This window comes from Lissotriton helveticus, chromosome 12 (assembly GCF_964261635.1).
Source record: "Lissotriton helveticus chromosome 12, aLisHel1.1, whole genome shotgun sequence".
Lineage (NCBI taxonomy): Eukaryota > Metazoa > Chordata > Amphibia > Caudata > Salamandridae > Lissotriton > Lissotriton helveticus.
The window spans coordinates 170,619,573-170,634,656 of NC_136073.1; the positions used below are offsets into that span (position 1 = coordinate 170,619,573).

General features: G+C 50.3%; 1 protein-coding gene across 5 annotated transcripts in view; it reads left to right on the plus strand.

Moving 5' to 3' along the window:
* ACHE (acetylcholinesterase (Yt blood group)) overlaps window positions 1–15,084 on the plus strand; it is a 401,526-nt gene that overhangs the window by 206,560 nt on the left and 179,882 nt on the right. For 2 of the 5 annotated variants that reach the window (XM_078670036.1, XM_078670033.1), the window contains exon 1: window positions 8,097–8,217. The exons of the other annotated variants lie outside the window; for them this stretch is intronic. The gene's annotated coding sequence lies outside the window, so the exon portion shown is untranslated. Of the gene's footprint in view, window positions 1–8,096; window positions 8,218–15,084 lie in introns of those variants that run through there. 5 annotated transcript variants of the gene reach the window in all.

Below are 15,084 nucleotides of genomic sequence, written 5' to 3' on the forward strand. Positions count from 1 at the left end.
CAACTACGTTCACGTTCTTCCGTAGTAAGGGGGCCGCGAATACCCCCGATCTGCATCGGCTCGGTTCCGTCGGTAGGCTTGGGGTTTTCGTCCGTGAGGGTTTTCGGTTTGGGATACCAACCTCTTATCTCACCCTTATTCCGATCCCCTCGTCTTTCCACCAACCGATGGTCCAGCTGTAACGTTAGGTCGATCAACTCCTCACAGGTTGCTGGTAGCTGAACCACTTGGGAAAGCACGTCTTTCAGTTCTCCCCTTAGGCCCTGGTAGAACAAAGAGGTCCTTTTTTCCTGTGGCCAATCTGTTTCCACCACGAGACGATTGAAGGACGTGATATAGGATAACAGGTCCTGCGATCCTTGTCGCAGTGTAAGCAGTTCCTTATCTAAGGTCAACATGTGGGACTTGCGATCAAACAGTTTCCTCAAGGCTGTACAGAAGTCGGAGAATTGGTGTAACACAGGATCGTTTCTTTCCATCAGGGGTATGGTCCAGCTGGCCGCATTCCCACCCATATAGGACATCATGAAAGCGGTTTTAGCCGCATCGTCCCTAAACACGGTGGGTTTGCAAAGAAAATGGAGCCTACACTGGTTAAGGAAAGTCTCAAACTTCTTAGGATCCCCATAAAACCGTTCAGAAGGGGCTAGCGGAATGCCCTGGTTTTGTATGACATGGATCGTCGGGGTTTGGTCCGTGGAGGTCGAGGGACCTGCTGAGGGAGCAAAGAACCCCCCTCCTGATACACTCGGGGAAGTGGGAGGGGGTGTTGGGTGCCCTGGTGGAGGGAGCGTGGCCTCCCGAATGTAGGACCCTGGTCCAGGGCCTTTGCGCGCTAGACCTGCGAATTCCCTGCGCATGGTGTTCATGTCTCTTTTCATCTCCTGGTTTTCTACTCTGGAGGCGTGCACCTCTTGCTGTAGAGCAGTAAAACTTTCAAGTAAAGAGGCTAGTACTGCGCCGGTATCCATGGTCCGGGCTGGGCAACTGTCGTGGGCTTGTCAATCTGTCACAAAACAGACCGGTAGGAACCCCAACAAGTACGGAGTTGCCACTAACCTGTCTTACTTGCCCGCGGGGACCACAGTCTGAAGAGATACCTCCCAATTCCCTTAAATGCCAACCCTCCCAATGTGATAGACACACTGAAGACAGATAGCACTCCTGGGGAAAAGGGAAGGGGTTGTTCCTGGGGGACACCCTCTTGGTCTGGTCTAGCGTGGTTCTTTGTAACTAAGAAAATAAAGGACAACGTTACTACGTTCAGGGACAGAGGCTAGACATCAACGTAGAAGGGTACATTTGGAAACACTCACTGCATGCCCCACAGCGTTCAAGGTTGGTTCTCGGGTGAAAAAGGGTCAGGATCTCGGACTCTGTTCCTCAGGCTGTTACCGCACAGGATTCTGAGTACAGCTCCGAAAGTCGGGTGTAATAACTTGGCGTTTGTCGGGCACGCTGTTGGTTCTTTAACATTCAGTGTCTAATAAGGCAGGGTAGTCTGACCGGAATAAGTACACCGGTGCTAGATAAGCAAACAAAGGTACAATAGTTAACAAAAGGTTGTGCACGACTGTGCTAGGTCTTACCTCCAACCAGTAGCGGGAAAGAAAGCGTCCGCGGGTTCAGCTGGCTGGGTCCATGTAGCGGGAAGGAAAGCGTCCGCGGGTTCAGCTGGCTGGGTCCGTGTAGCGGGAAGGAAAGCGTCCGCGGGTTCAGCTGGCTGGGTCCGTGTAGCGGGAAGGAAAGCGTCCGCGGGTTCAGCTGGCTGGGTCCTCGAGGAAGTGTGAGGTCGGGTGCAGGCTCGGAATCTGGGAAGATTGACAAGCACCTCGCACTTCCTGGGAGGCGCTTATATACCACTCCCCCCTTCACCGGTTCCTGACTGCTAGAGCCCAGGGCTTACTGGGAGTTGTAGTTTTGTTGCATTTTTGCCACCCCGCCGTATGCCTGCTATTCAGAATCGCTACAACTTTAAGGTATAGTTGTAGGAGTCTGACCTTTGAAATGCCTATTTCAAAGACCATAAATGTGATGTTTTCTCTGAATTCAGTGTTACTAAGCATGAACCTTGAGTTAACCTTCTCTAATCATGCCTTTCCCGTTCTTTTGTTGTCATAAAATATTCCTGTGAGTGTTATACGGATATTAGCATATTCACAGCAGGCTCAGGGGAGCGGTCGTTCAGCAGGGCACCCTGCTGTCCCAAGATGCAGAAAAAGAACAATTAGTTGAAGGAGGTATGAAAGGCACTATTTTGTAAAATGCTTGACAAGTGTATCCATAGCTGTCAGGTGATCTGCTAATGCTAACTCTGTTCATTGGATGTATCCAGGGCTTTAAGTGGGCCGGGTCCTACCGGTGCTGAGCACCGTCGCTTTTTAGGTCGAGCAACCTATTTCAATGCGCATGCGCATTGAGCGGGAGCGAGATATATAGGGGCTTATCGAGAGTTTACCTAACTGGCGATTCCACTGGCGATTTGATGTTGTGCCCGTGCGCTTTTGACCTAAAATGCGCGTGCACATCATCAAATCGCCAGTCAATCACCAGCAGCACTCCTCCCACACCTTTGAAGTGAAGCTTAGCTTCACTTCAAATGCCCCTGCTGCTTCACACCCTCATGCCGCTCTCCCCGGCCACCCCCTCCCCTGCCCACCGTGTCGCATTTCTCCTCCCCCCTCCCCACAGCAATGCCCTCCCCCGGCCGTACTTTCACTTTGACGGCCGCAGGCCGTCTCTCGTGTTTCTCCTCCCCCCTCCTCTTTCTCTAGACTCTCTCTCATCCTCACCTTTCCTCTTACTGTCCCTCACGCACTCTTTCTTTGTCACCCCTCAATCTCTTGACGTCTGTGTGTTCCCCTCTCCTCTTCCCGCATCTTCGCTCTCAACTCTCTTTCGCACACACACCACAATTATCTTTCTTTTTCCTGTGACCCTCGCTTCCTCTCCTGGGTCCTTTCTGTGCCTCTCCGTCTATTACTCTTTGTCCCTTCCGTTGTCACCCACACTGTCTCTTCACCTCTCTCTCCCACACCGCTCTCATTGATCTACTCACTCTCGTCTCTATTGCTCTCCCACCCTAAACAGTCCCCTTCCACTCACTCCCTCGCTTTCCTGCCCTCACCGCTGCCTTACCTCTCGATGTTGTGTGTTCGAGATAGACTAGAGGAACAATAAAATAATTCTATAATAATTTGTACAAATAAAAAATAACTATAAAAGTGAAACGCGAACGAACTCAAAAGTAAAAACAAGCATTTGCAATGCAATAGGTCTCGCAGTTGTGAGAGTTTGAGCTATTGGCATTTTAAATGCCAGTGCCTTTTATTTATGTATTGGTTTTTAAAACATAAATAAAAGGCATTGTCATTTACAATGCCAATATCTTAAACTCTCGCAAATGCGAGACCTATTGCATTGCAAATGCCTGTTTAGAGGGGGTCTCGAAACGGGTCCCTATTGGGCTCTTTTTTGTGCCCTGGCGCAGGCGGTCCGTTTTTTCCGAACTGCAGTGACAGCAGGCACATCGTTGTGCGCTGCTCACACTGCTCACTTCTCACTTGTTAAGTTACGCATGACCTCATGCCAGGTGAGCTTTGTAGGAGAAGAGAAATCCTTTCAAGAGAGTCATTTTTCTCTGGATATCCCTTCTCTTTTTGAAACTCAGGAGCAGCAACATCGTCGTGATGTCACCAGGGCTTTTAGTGGAAGCATTTTCAATATTATATACAAGCCATAGTTGCTGCTTATTTATCTAATGCAATAAAACACCACTACAAAGCCAATAGTCCTGCCTTGTTGTAGGTATGATGTCAAGACCTGGCTCTTCGAGCATAAGCAGCACCCCCACCCCCACCCCTCAGCGCCTTGAGACCCTCACGTAGCGCGCTTTAACAGTTCACTGATTGATTATGTGTTGTATCATATTTAGATGCAATGACAGAAACAGCAAAATACATGTCAGGCGGCACACTGTGCTCAGCACAGATTTTTAGATTAAATGTTTTTAAGCCACGCTCTTAATTACATTGGCAACGCCCTTTTTTGAGAGACCCTCAGTTTTTTCATCCCACTTAAAGCCCTGGATGTATCCATCTCCAAGGTGAGGCGTGAAGTGCTTTGCTATCCAATGTGAGGTACTTAGAATCTAGCTTGTTCAGGTGAAACTTTACTTTTTGAAGGACACTTGCATCCATCCTCTCTCTTGATCTCATTCATGTACCACCTCTATCATAGTAAGACCTCAAGATATGTGACTTATGCTAGACACTTCTGCCTTGCCTCGGGGCGCTAGCCCCCATTGCAAGTGTTAGTTAGATGCCCGTGTCAGTTTTCTCTGTGATACACACATCTCTTTTTGCAGTATTTTTCAGACTCATCCCAAAACATGGAGTCAGAGGGGCTGATTTTGTCCACAGAGGACAATTTTTACACCGTCAGGGCAAAGGAGTTAAATACTCAATCGTCCTGACGGAGTACCCGTCCTCTGAATTTCGATATGTCCACCGGCCCAGCAGCCACCTCTTACATATGTACTTCTGTTACGGCAGTTCCTGTCAATGTATTAAAAGTTTGATGAAAATAAATAAACAAACGATCCCCGTCACCATCATGGGAGTTGTCCCCCATGTTGTGAGGGTTCAGTTTGTAGTTTTCAATTTCCGTTTTTGTCAGGTTTAACCTGGTGTTAACAGACAATCTAAACCTGGCTGGTGGTCAAATGACCAAAACTCTGTCGGCCTTTACTCCATAGGGCCATCGGAGGTGTACGTCAGCAGCAGAGCTGGTGTAGTCTCCATCGTTGACATACAGACCCGCCAACTCACACCGCGCCACCATGTGTCACACGATTTCAGCGCCCTTCACACGGTCACGCGGCGAGGCGCCGAAATCACATGGTGGCAGGGAAATTGAGCTGAAAAATGACTGTAAATAGTGGATTTCCAGCTCGTTTTCGGAGGATGTAAGCAGCCAATGTCTATAAAAGGTGTGAAAACAAAACACCCCAGGATATCGGCTACAGCCTTGATGACCCTTTATTTTTTGTTTTCCTTGGAGGGGTGGGGGGACTTAGTGAGGGGTAGAGGGACTCTTAGTTAACTCTTGGCACCAGGTCCTGCCCCCTCAAAGGCCCCTCCCACTCCTAACACTGTAAAAATATTTTGTAATAAGTTCTGCCCACCTCTAAACGAGGCGGGCAGAACTTCAGTTTAGCAGAGAGTGTCCGCCAAACTGTAAATCGGGGCCAGAGTTTTTTCTACAGAAGGAGTGAACTCTAAAGCAGGCGCGACCGACACAGGTAAGAGCGGTGAGGCGGTGGGGCAGTGGAGTGAGGGGCCGACAGACAACGGGATAGGTAAAATTAAATAAATAAAACCACTTACCTTGCCCTCGCCGCATCCCCGAGTCAGCAATGCGGTGAGCGCAAGGTAAGTAGTTTTATTTATTTTTTTATTTCATTTTACCTATCCCGTCGTCTGTCAACTCCCCCCCCACGCCCCTCCCTGCCCCACTACTTTTACCTGTACCGGCCACGCCTGATCTAAAGTGCCGTGTAGATGAGCTAGACCGAATGAAAAGGTAATACTATCAATATATAGGGTCACAGGTGTAACCCAAGAGTTCAGAATTCCATAATCCCATCAGGTCAACAGAACCCCCCCGCCCCCAACATACCCAACATCCCGCAAATAACACACAGACACCAGTGTTAGATTGGGAAAAAGTTGCTGCAAGTTTATTACATACAACGTTATGTAATCACGGTGGGTTATCTTACGGACGATCCAAGGGCAGGCCGCATTCTCGCCACCTGCCCGCCTGATGAGCCAAGCAGCACAGTGGCGAACCACCCATCTGCTGCGCCATTATGGTAATCACTCTACTCACGCCCCTTGCGGGGCGTATCTAGGCAAACCCCCGGTTGCATAGGCCCATAACCGCCCGAAGGACTACTGGGGCGCCGACACGGGTTCCCGGACCTCCCATGAGGTTCGAGGTTAGGCTCTGGCACCCCTATGTGCCCGCTGAAGTACAATGTTGCACCTCTCTGCTTCCGGATCGCCCTGTAACTCCGCCTGCAACGAAAAAGAACACATTAAAGATCCCCCAGGTGCCCACCCCCCCAAGCAGACACTCCGGGTAAGAGGTAGGGAGGGAAAAGAGTGTCCCGATGCACGACGCACGACGTCCGGAGCGGCAAAGAGGCAACTAAATGGCGAGGAGGAGATATATACCCCCTCGCCTTGCCTGCCGCCCCGGACGCGCGTCACAGCCTACTAGGCTCCCCCTGCCCGGGGGCGGAGTGGAGGACCACAGGCAAGGGGCGGGGGAAGCCCTCTGGGACTAAGGGGCCCGCCCTCCTGATGGCCACCGGGTGGCCTCGGGCAGCCGCATAGTCCCATCAGGTCAACAGAACCCCCCCACCCCCAACATACCCAACATCCCGCAAATAACACACAGACACCAGTGTTAGATTGGGAAAAAGTTGCTGCAGGTTTATTACATACAACGTTATATAATCACGGTGGGTTATCTTACGGACGATCCAAGGGCATGCCGCATTCTCGCCACCTGCCTGCCTGATGAGCCAAGCAGCACAGTGGCGAACCACCCATCTGCTGCGCCATTATGGTAATCACTCTACTCACGCCCCTTGCGGGGCGTATCTAGGTAAACCCCCGGTTGCACAGGCCCACAACCGCCCGAAGGACTACTGGGGCGCCGAAACGGGTTCCCGGACCTCCCATGAGGTTCGAGGTTAGGCTCTGGCACCCCTAGGTGCCCGCTGAAGTATAATGTTGCACCTCTCTGCTTCCGGATCGCCCTGTAACTCCGCCTGCAACGAAAAAGAACACATTAAAAATCCCCCAGGTGCCCACCCCCCCAAGCAGACACTCAGGGTAAGAGGTAGGGAGGGTAAAGAGTGTCCCGATGCATGGCGCGCGACGTCCGGAGCGGCAAAGAGGCAACTAAAATGGCGAGGGGGCGATATATACCCCCTCGCCTTGCCTGCCGCCCCGGACGCGCGTCACAGCCTACTAGGCTCCTCCTGCCCGGGGGAGGAGTGGAGGACCACAGGCAAGGGGCTGGGGAAGCCCTCTGGGACTAAGGGGCCCGCCCTCCTGATGGCCACCGGGTGGCCTCGGGCAGCCGCATGTCTACCACTCCGCCATCTTGGAATTCCTCACCATTCATAAGAATACACTGAAATGAAAAGGCTGCAAACAAAGGTTTTTGGGAATCCCTGCCCGGTTGTCTCGTTTCACTCCATGCCTCACTCCTGTACTGTCCTCACCAGCACACCTCCCTCCCTCCCACTAGTATTGCCTCTTCATCTCTCCTGGCCTATCCCTCCGTTGTCCGCCTGCCCCTCCCTTTCAGTTACTCCCTTCCCCTAACTCAGTCTCCACTGCCCTGCCTCCTGTCTCTCACTCGCTCTCTACTCCTCTTCCTCTCTCGTTCTCTCTCTCTCTGTCCTACCATATCCTGTCTCTCTGGTTCCCCTTCAGCCTCCTGTGTATCTCACTCTGCTCCCTGTCAGTCACACATCCAGTCTCTCTGTCACTTCTTACATCTCTAGGTCACCCTGCCTCTCTAGTACTCCCTCTGCACTCCTGTCCTCTCCTCTCCCCTCCCCTCCACCCCCTACCGGTGTCTTGCCATTATTCTCCCTGCCTCTCCATCACACCACTCTCCCCAAACCTTCCTGTAGCTACTATATACCTCGAGTATTTTGTTTGCTCTTGATACATGCGCAATTGTCACTATTGCCTTATGTAACGTTTGCTCTTGTAACATGCTGGCTTGTCATTTTTCCTCGCATTTCACTATTGTTCCTATTGTGAAGCGCTCTGACACCTTCGGGTAAAGTCCGCGCTATATAAAAACGCATTAAATAAAATAAAATAAATAAATATAAAGTGGTCAATCCCTCACGTCTCCCGTCTTCCTCATGTCTCTCCCCACCTCCCCCCTGAGCCCCGCCCTCCCTCGTCTCTCCCTCTCTCTTATCTCCATCCGCCTCGTCCATCTCGGATTGTGCTGTTCTCTCCCCCCCATGCTTCTTAGCGGGGTGAGTGCTGCAGGGAGGGCGCTCGCGAGATCTGCGGGGACGAGTGGGGAGGGGGCCGGGGGGGAGGAGAGCCCTGAGCAGCAGCAGCAGCTGAGAGGCACTGGAGGAGCTGACAGCGGAGAGAGGGGCCGCGCTGCCAGGTGAGCCCCGGGCGCTGCGCACTGCAGGTGGCTGGCAGGGGGTGGGGCGCTGCCGAGGGCGCTGCAAGGGGTGCCTCGTTGGGAACTGTAGGGCTCTGCCTAGGCTCAGACGGAGGTAGGGGTCACTGCAAAGTCGGGGAGGGGGCAACACTGCCAGCGGAGCCACGGAAATTACGCACTGGAACAGCTGTGGGTGGTCGCGCGAGGGAGGGCGGCCGGCCTCTGCCAGGAGTGGAGATTGGCACTCTGACGGGCGAGCTGCACGGAGTAGGGCACTGGTTGCAGTGCACTGCTGAGAGGTAGGGGCACTGCATGCTGGACGGAGCACTGCATGGTTGCTGTATCTGGTACTGGAGGGACACTGCAGGGGACGCGATGACACTGCATAGAGAAGTCCCTGCGTGGGGTGCGCCAGGGAGTGCACACTGGGGCAGCTGAAGTGCTGGGGGCAAGGGGCACTGCAGGAGGCAACGCCGGGTGCTAAAGTGAGGACGGGGCGTGCAGATGGCACTGCAGTGGGCAGAGAGGGTAATACTTTGGATGCAGGGAACACTGCTTCGGAGAGCCCTGGGGTGCACGTGCAGTGGGCACTCCGGGGAGCAGCGAGGGCGGAATACTGTGGGTACCTCAAGGGGCACCAGTGAGGGGAATAACCAAGAAGGCACAAAGTGGGCAAAGAGTACGTGAAGCGCTAGAAATGTCGTTCTGTGGTGGCACTGTATGGCTCGCCTTAAAGGCTATTGGCATTGGGGCACACCAATAGGGTGGGGCGGTACTGGTGAGTGCAGAGGCGTAGACATCAATAGTGCAGTCGGTGCAGTGGCGCCGGGACCCACTTTACCAAAATGAGTGACTGTTTTGTGCTATAAAACCACGGGGTGACACAGCGCCAGTGGCACCCTTGCTACTAAACGGGGTGACGCAGCGCCAGTGGCACCCTTGCTACCCCACGGGGTGACACAGCGCCTGTGGCACCCTTGCTACCCCACGGGGTGACGCAGCGCCAGTGGCACCCTTGCTACCCCACGGGGTGACACAGCCACCCTTGCTAACCACCGAGAGGGCGCAGTGGCTCGGGGCGAGAGACCCATAACTAAGATGGGGAGCCAGTCACTGGAGGGTCACTGCGCAGCACCCGGGACATGTTATGGGGTGAATCCAGAATATATTGGCATTTTGGGGGAAATGAAGCATGCGTGGTATTTTATAGATTGAGGGTAGCACACCTGCGCATTCTAGGGGTGCTGAACGGACCCCCAGTGTGGCTGAGAGGACGATGGGGCATACTATGGGCTGCAGAGCCCACAGGGACATTCATAGGTTGTGGCGACTAAGTTCACAGAGTACAATTTGTAGATATTAGGGAGGGGGTGCTTTGTATGATCTAATGCTCACCCCTTCATTCTTTGTTTGTGATGCTGGTTTATAAAATGTCTTCCTTCACTGGTTGGATTGTTTGCTTGCTTTGGGTGTGAGTTGGGGAGGAGCCCTTCTGGGCTGTGAGGTGCAGCCTTCCTGCCTCCGGCGCGCGCCTGAGCGCAGTCTGCGCAGGAGGGTTGATGTCCAAGGGCAGGGGCCGCCAGAGACTGTCCGGATTAAGCAGGGACGGCCTGGGTGCAGGGTACCGTCTGTGCATAAGGATTGCCTCAGTACACGAGGCAGCCTGTGTGCAAAGAACGACCTGCGAACACTCTCTGCACACGGGCAGCCTGTGCCCGAGACAGCATGGGCATTGCATCATTTATAAATATTTATATAGCGCTATCACTGCGCGGGGCACCGAAGCGCTTGCCTACATAGGCAGCTGCTATGCCATGTAGGGTGTGGCGAGATGGGGGGTGTTCTTGATTTCGCATCCATCCTCCATGGTGTACACGGCGCGGCCTGCCTACACGCAGGGGCGCCCTTTGCTATGCACCGGGGACGCGTGTGTTCATAGGTCGGTCCGTGTTCACGGGACAGCCGGTGTCCAGTGGACAATCTATGCACAGCTGACCTCGTATGCAAATGAGGTATGCTGCCGAGGGCGGCCGCCCTGTGCGCCAAGGGGCAGCCTGTGCGCGCGTGACAGTCTCTGCATAAGGGAAACAACCTCTTTTCAAGTGGTACAAGGGTCAGTCTGCGTACCTTGGGCAGTCAGCCTCCAAGGGACAGCCTACGTGGAAGGGGCAGTCCGTTTTCATGGGCAGGTCGTGCACAAGACAGCCTACGCACAAGAAGGTACCACTGCGATCCCTAACTGACTCCCACTGTCCACCCCCAGGGATATCTTAAGGATTTTGGGGGCCATGGGCCAAATGTATTTTGGGGGCCCATGTTTGGAACGGCTTTGAATTTATGATCCAATTTCAGTTCTTTCACACCCTCTTTGACTACGTCACTGACAGTGCACAGGAACACTCCTCCAAATTCTAAATGTGTTTACATCTAATATTCAGGGATTGGTATGTGGATTTTCAAATTTGTAACACTGCAGCAGCTTGCAAATTTTACTCCAAATAATCACTGTGACACCTTGGCATTTCTCATATGTGAGGCCCTGTTTTGATCTAAAAGAAACATTTAATGGATGTTGCATGAAACATAAACACACCATTTCTCTGCAAAATGTCTGTACTGGAATCTCAAACATCAAAGAGATTAAAAATAAATTAAAGGAAAACAGTATTTTAAACAATCTGTTTAAGAAATAATTAAGCTAATTAGGGAAAGACTCTGCAGAATAGACCTGACTCTGTCAGGGGGCCTCCTGAAAGGCTGGGGCCCTGGGCCAGAGCCCACTTTGCCCATGCATTAAAACGTCTTTGTCCACCCCCGCCCGTCCCGCACACATTGGTGTTTGGGAAGACCCCCTCCTGGTCTGTCTCCCTCCCCTCTCCCCCCACCCCGCAAGGTAACCCAATGTTATTGGGGTGCACTCTACCGAACAGCCGTCGGCAGCAAGATGCTGAGAAAATTAAAAACGTGATTTATAAATACTATAAATACATTTTAAAAATCTGTAATTGTAAAGCATGAACTGCTCACCCTTGTCTGTCTCAAGGCGCTGGGGGCTGTCCCCGTGGAAATTAAGTGAGCTATTGCCCATAGTCACATGGGTAACACCCTTCGTCAACCAGGCTAGCTTGAATCCAGTGGCAAAGTGAGCAAGGGACCGACGTCTGGGCATACCCTGCCAACTTAGGGCGAATAAAGCAAACACAAGGAGATGATGGACAGAGCACTGAAGCTTTTTAGACACTCACCCCCAGTCACAGATCTGGGTTGAATCTATCATCATTCTTTAGCTCACTTCGCCACCTCAGTTCAGACCCAGTTATGTGCAAATTAGTCTTGACCCTGTGCCTCATGGGACCAGTCCAGCCGAACTGCAGAGCCAGGTCTTCCCTGAACCGCAAACAAGCATCCTGGGACTGGTTTCTGGGTAACACCCTCCATCAGCAAGGCTAACTTGAATCCAGTGGCAAAGTGAGCAAGGGACCAACGTCTGGGCATACCGTGCCAACTTAGGGCAAACAAAGCAAACACAAGGAGATGATGGACAGAGAGCTGAAACTTTTCAGACACTCAACCCCAGTCACAGATCTAGGTTGAATCCATCATCATTCTTTAGCTCACTTTCCCACCTCAGTTCAGACCCAGCTATATGCAAATCAGTCTTGACCCTGTGCCCCATGGGAACAGTCCAGCCTAACTGCCAAGCCAGGTCTTCCCTGAACCGGAAACAAGCATCCTGGGACCGGTTTCTGGGTAACACCCTTTCATCAGCAAGGCTAGCTTGAATCCAGTGGCAAAGTGAGCAAGGGACCAATGTCTGGGCATACCCTGCCAACTTAGGGCAAACAAAGAAAACACAAGGAGATGATGGACAGAGAGCTGAAACTTTTCAGACACTCACCCCCCCCCCCGTCACAGATCTAGGTTGAATCCATCATCATACTTTAGCTCACTTTCCCACCTCAGTTCAGACCCAGTTATATGCAAATCAGTCTTGACCCTGTGCCTCATAGGAACAGTCCAGCCCAATTGCCAAGCCATGTCTTCCCACCCCACAAACATTCTCTGGGTACAAGGGCAGGGCAACCTTTGTGCAAGATCAGTGCAACATTCTCTCTCCACTGAATAAGTGCTAGCCCAATTTACAATACTGTAAAAAGAAGACATGTGTATTCAACCATTCATTTTAGTTACACTAGATAGGTGACTGTACTTGTACATGCACAGTTCTTAGACGTAGGGAAGCACTTTGAAGCCGAGCAGACGGCGTGGAGGTACTGAGACTTTAGTGGTTTAGTAGACTGGTCACAAGATGGCACTCCTCGCAGCACGGGCGAGGACATCAGCTGGTAGAAATAGAGGACGGACAGCAAGGTTTCCTTACTGAGACAAGAGCGTGCATGTCAAAGGTGGGATCCGGAACAGAAAAACTGAGAAAGAAGACAGGACAGGAAGTGACAGAGGAGGTGTATGATGGAAAGAGGCATGGTGGAGAGAGAGTTGGGAAGAGACAAGGACGGTCAGGAAAGGAGAGTTGGCAATAAAGAACTACAAGGCATCATCTTCATTTCACTCACTTTGGTGGGGGGGGGGATTCTCCCACTTAGTGAGGCATAGCTCCAGATCAGTATGCACTGATTTGTATGTCTTGATGCTCATGATTAATGATGTGTATGCCAACATGCGTGTTTTAATTGGATTATGTGCAGCTTTTATCCGTAGACCTTTGCATAAAATGGCCATAAAGAATCTCGAGGTGGCCATAGAAGGCTTTGTCTTGACTGTCATCAACCGCTTTCCTGTGCAGTTTTAAGGGGCATGCAATCAGCTCTCTCGATAGTCAATGTTGTTTTTAGAAGTTTGGTAATGGTTTTTATTAATCGTAAAAATATATTACATTTAAATTTGAGCTACAAGGCAGAAGGTGTGGACATTAGCAGTAAGCTGACCAAAAAGGGTTGACACTGGCGATCATGCAAAAAAGACACAGAAAGAGGAGATTTGAAACAGGCTAGTCCCACCTCACGTCAATGTTAGCATCATGGACACTGATCTAGTCCTGGGCTTTCCGGCGGCACCCTAAAGCATTCTGTGACTTGTAGTCTTGTTTGCTTCTACTGAAGAAGCTGGACTAACACACCTGACAGCAGCTCTTCATAGGTTAGCCCCTTCGACGCTCATGACGAGCTGGGCTCGTCATGAGGTATCAAAAAAGAGAGGGTACCCCACTTTCACCAGGGAACAGGGTAAGAAGACAGTAAGTCAAAGGGGGGGATCCCTGGGGTTGAATAGTCTATTTACCACACAGGCCTTTCTTGTGATACAAGGAGAGGTCACAGTATGTCATAGGTATTCAGACAAGCATAAGAATGGGTTTCCACAAAGAAATAGTCTTGTTAAACAATCTAGATTTATTCGAATTACATATATATAAACAATAAAAACAAGGTAAAATTCATCCAAAATAATTAAAAACCAAGATAAAATATCTCGGTGGGTTAAGAATTAATATTAGACAATGTTACATCAACATAATGTTATAATACACAACAAATGAAAAAGCAATCAAGATGTGTTCACAATAGGCGACAAACTGAACATAAATACAACAAACCCCTTATATTTAAGTGGCCCACTTAGTATTTCTGCCACTATATTTGAGAAGATCCAATGGCCATAGACAATTTAATTTCTCTCTAGCTTTGGTGGAGAAATCTAATGCCCATCTAAAGCTCTATCTGGCCCTAGTTGGATTCTTTTGGATCAAAACAGTGCGTCGACGCGTTTCGGTGCTTGTCACTCAATATCGTGGCACCTTCCTCAGGACTTCTTGTTTCTGGGGTTTCAGGGAACGGATGAATATGCCGTATCTGTGAATATATTATGAGACATATGTACTGTCAGGTATTATGCATTAACATCTTTTGTTTGGTTTATCTTAAGAGTTAAGCTATTGTGGTTGATATATACCCACTCTGACTTCACATTATTGGTTCTATTGGTTCTTATCTGGTACATATCATTGCACAGTGATATTAGCATTGGTTCTAATGCATACATTTTAACTTCTTTACTCCTTAGCACACAATTGATTCACATATGATATACACGCCCTCCAAGTCTTTTTCGTTGTGGAAGACCAATTGGTAAGGAAGGAAATAAGGAACCCAAGGGCCTAGGAGAATGGACAAGTATAAATTCTCACCCTTGGGGCCGTGTTGTAGACGCTCAAAAGTGGGGTCTCCTTAAGGTCTCCCTCTATTGGCACTACACATATGGTCCTTGGGGCCCCAAGGACCATATGTGTAGTGCCAATAGAGGGAGACCTTAAGGAGACCCCACTTTTGAGCGTCTACAACACGGCCCCAAGGGTGAGAATTTATACTTGTCCATTCTCCTAGGCCCTTGGGTTCCTTATTTCCTTCCTTACCAATTGGTCTTCCACAACGAAAAAGACTTGGAGGGCGTGTATATCATATGTGAATCAATTGTGTGCTAAGGAGTAAAGAAGTTAAAATGTATGCATTAGAACCAATGCTAATATCACTGTGCAATGATATGTACCAGATAAGAACCAATAGAACCAATAATGTGAAGTCAGAGTGGGTATATATCAACCACAATAGCTTAACTCTTAAGATAAACCAAACAAAAGATGTTAATGCATAATACCTGACAGTACATATGTCTCATAATATATTCACAGATACGGCATATTCATCCGTTCCCTGAAACCCCAGAAACAAGAAGTCCTGAGGAAGGTGCCACGATATTGAGTGACAAGCACCGAAACGCGTCGACGCACTGTTTTGATCCAAAAGAATCCAACTAGGGCCAGATAGAGCTTTAGATGGGCATTAGATTTCTCCA